The sequence below is a fragment of the Penaeus monodon genome, chromosome 17 (assembly GCF_015228065.2).
Source record: "Penaeus monodon isolate SGIC_2016 chromosome 17, NSTDA_Pmon_1, whole genome shotgun sequence".
NCBI lineage: Eukaryota > Metazoa > Arthropoda > Malacostraca > Decapoda > Penaeidae > Penaeus > Penaeus monodon.
The window spans coordinates 5,999,087-6,003,382 of record NC_051402.1 but is presented as its reverse complement, the minus strand read 5'-3'; the positions used below and the strand labels follow the sequence as shown (position 1 = coordinate 6,003,382).

General features: G+C 26.5%; 1 pseudogene; it reads right to left on the bottom strand.

Moving 5' to 3' along the window:
- Positions 1 to 1,096: 1,096 nt before the first annotated feature.
- The window catches only part of LOC119583223, a 7,031-nt pseudogene continuing 3,831 nt past the window's right edge, over positions 1,097 to 4,296 (bottom strand).

The window sequence follows — 4,296 nt, the reverse complement described above, 5'->3', positions numbered from 1 at the left end:
CACCAAAGCCTTCAGTCGAGTGTTAGCTAAAATGCATTCATCCCGTCACAGAATCTAAAATCCCCTTTTTCTCATCCTATATGTCCTCTGGAAATCATCTGGGCACTCAGAAAACCTTGACCACAAACCATGAACCAGAGGCTAACCTGGCAATATTTGGATATGGTTGAATCTTTCTTTTCAGGATATTTACTCACCATTTTTTTTTCTTCTTCTCAATCCATGTCCTGTATAAATGCAATGGTTCTTTTTCAATGGAGATACAGCATGTTAAAATATAAAAAGGATGAACTGGTTGATATTCTTCCTCCTCTCTTTAACCTTCAGAATTGTAGTTCTTGATTATCAACAGGAGAACTCTCAGTCATATTATTCCAATGAATAATTGAAATCTGAAAATATAAACTGGGTTCTTCCGATTACTCTTCGTCAAATAGCATTCAAACAAGTCACTAAATTGCAATTACTTTTTCCATTTTCATATCATTTTATGATATTTTATTTCATTTTATGTTTTTTCCTTTTCCCTTTTTATGAAGGAATGTAAAGATATAGGCATAAAGGTCAACATTTTAAAATCACTTACAACTTTTAAGCAGTTTTACAAATAGAAAGATAAAAGATGAACATATTAGTATGAGACTGAGAGTTTTGTGTCCAAACCATTAACCCAAAGCCAACAAGCACGGCAAGTACGTATATGTCATGCTCACTGTTAGTTTATCTTATTAATCGTTTTTATACATAGATGGTTCCACTTGTACTAAATCACCAATGAGCTAATGAGTACTACCGTCTCACCTGTTTACTCTTTCCTTGGTTATCAAAAATAGTTTATGGTATCTTATATTGCTGTTACTAATGTTGATAACATTATAGCAATTATGTCTATAATAAAACACTATCAACAGACAGCATTGGGAAGAAAGAAAGAAAGAAAAAAAAAAAATTGCTTTCTGTGAATTCAAGGAAAGTTGAAATCAGATAAGGTCACACGGTCTACTAACTGACTCCTTTGTGGTTAAGCACATGCAGAAAAAATTCTAAAATGAGCACAGCTTTTTGCCGGCACCATTGGGTTAATAATAGTTACAGAATCTGGCCATCTCATTTTTGATAGATAATATAATCAGACAATTGTCATTACAGGGTATTTTTTACCATGATAAGGTGTGTTGAAAAAATATCTTATTTAATCATACTATAAAGGGCACAACTATAAAACATACAATACATGGACCACCTGGTTACATCTGCCAAATAAGGTTATATAATTGATCTTTTCTGGGGATTACATAAAAAAAAAAAAAAAAAACAGATTTTTCATTCACAGAAAATATGTAGCATGGCTTAATAACTTGTCACAACATTGAAAAAAATGATAAACTTCATCCTTATCATACACAGCAACTTTGTATTACAAATATTGCACATTACTGGATGGAAGATTTCATCATACCATCAGTTTCAAAGGAGACTTTCTGGGTGTGTTAGTTTTGGTGCGACAGGAACCCTCTCCTTCTCCTACTGCCCTTTCTAACATGTCCTTGACAGGATACTCTTACTGCCCTCTAGGAATAGACTTCTCTGCTTGCAATGGTTCTATTATGCCACCACCTTCAAGTGCCTGATGACTGGCCTTACTATTTCTTGTGAAAATCCATGCTGTTCTCAGGCTGCATGGATGACTCAACCTCCCTGCCTTTTTCTGAGGATTCCATTCCCTCCACTATAGGTTCCTCAGACTCTCTGGCACCTTGCTCCTTTCTGTATTTGTTCTTCCTTTTGTTCTTGAGGAATTCCTTTTTCTTTTGTCCTTTGGTGGGGAATTTCAAACCTTCTGACCAGTCAACAGTGCAATTGAAAACAAACATTGCTCTGTATTGGTTGTTATAAATAGCATGTCTGAAAAGTAGATGCACAAATCAGTCACAAGGTCAGTATGGAGGAAACACACTTGGATAAAATAATTCATAGCGTTGGTACAATCACAAGAAGGAAAATATATGCATAAAATTAAACAAATCACAGTACAGATAAATAGAGATATTTCTAAAAATTTGTTCAATATCATTATTGTTTTACAGATACAAACACAAAATAACAATAAATAGATTTTGAGAAATAATATAACATTCTCAATAAAAAATCATGTATACATTATTCTATTATTGTAAATGATTCAAAGATAAATCATAACTACAAATAACTTTTCAATTTTAAGTGCCAATCTCACCAATAACATTGGAAATAAATTTTAAATGAAATGGGAAACACAAAGCAGAAAAATAAATAATAATTTAATCTGACCTTTGGCAATCCATGCAGAGTGTTGTTAAACAGGCAGGACAGTTCAGCACAGCATCACTCTGTGGCAAGGGTTGAGGGTCCCCTTTGCCAGGGTTACTGCTGCGTCTGTATGGATTATGCCTTCATAGACTCTAATTTTGAATTTTATTACTAAAAAAAGTGTATAACAGGAAAAAAAAAAGAGAGTGGAAAAAAAGAAAAAATAATATTTTTACATAAATAAGGAAAGTAGTGTAAGTATTATGAGTATGTAATATTCTACACATTATATAAAAATTTTGTTATTTATAGTCTATATATGTGTTTTTGGTATAAAATTTTTTTTTTTTGTGTATATGTATATATTATGTGCATAATGTATATATAAAATTAATATTATATAATATTAAATATTATAAATTATATATATATATATAAAATATATATATATATATAAAATATTATTTTTATATTTATATTTATTTTTTAATATAAAAATTTTATATATTAATATTTTAAAAATTCATATAATTATATATAATATATTATGTAAATCTTTATAATATAATTTATATAATATATAATAATAATATATATATATTAATAATTAAAATATATTATATATATATAATATATTAAAAAAAAAAAAAAATTATATAAAATATAAATTATATACAATTATTAACAACAACAACAAATATATATAATATATATAATATTATTATATAAAAATATTATAATAATTAATATAATATAATATATATAACCATTATATTACACATATAAAACATATATATAATAATATATAAATATTTTAATATTAATATAATATATATTTTATAATATTTTTTAAATAATATGTATATATATATAATATAATATTGTATTATAATATAGTATAATATATATGATATATTAATATTATGTATATATAATTAATATATATAATATATATATATTATATTAATATGTATTATATATATTATATATATTATATATATATATATATATGTATATTATGAATGTAATAATGTGTAAATATATATTATTATATAAATTATATATTATATATATAATATTTATATTGTGTGTGGTGTGGGTTGTGTGTGTGTGTTTGTGGGGTGTGTGGTGGTGGTGTGTGTGTGTGTGTGTTGATGTATATGTATTGTAGGATGTATGTTGTATGTAGTATGTATTTATGTAGTAGTATGAAATATATATATATATATATATATTAATAATTATTTTAAAAATATATTATATAATATATTATATATATTTTATAGGTATATGTATTTTAAAAACCTTTATATACAATGTTATAATATATATATATAATATATTATAATAATATATAATATATATTGGTGTGTGTGTGTGTGTGTGTGTGTGTGTGTGTGTGTGGTGTGTGTGGGGTGTGTGTGGTTGTGTGTGTGTGTGTGTATGTATGTATGTATTTTGTTAGTATTATGTATGTATGTAAATATATATATATATTATATATAAAATTATTATTTTATAATAAAATATTTTAATTATATGTTATGTAGGTTATAACCCTTATAAAATAGTATATATATATATAAATATATAATATATATATATAATATAATATGTATACAAAGGGTAATATAAATACATATACATTAAATAATATAATATATAAATATATATATATATATTTATATATAAAAATACTACATACATACATACATACATACTACAACATACATACATACATAAACAACATAAACATACATACATCACACACCACACACCCAACAACACACACAACACACACACACACACACCCCACACCCACACACACAACACATACATCCCTACATACATATATACATACATACATCAACTACATCCACCCACACACACACACACAACACACACACTACCACACACACCACACACATACACAAACACACAACCACACACACACAACCCACCACACACACACACACAAACACACACACCACATAATATAAAATTTAT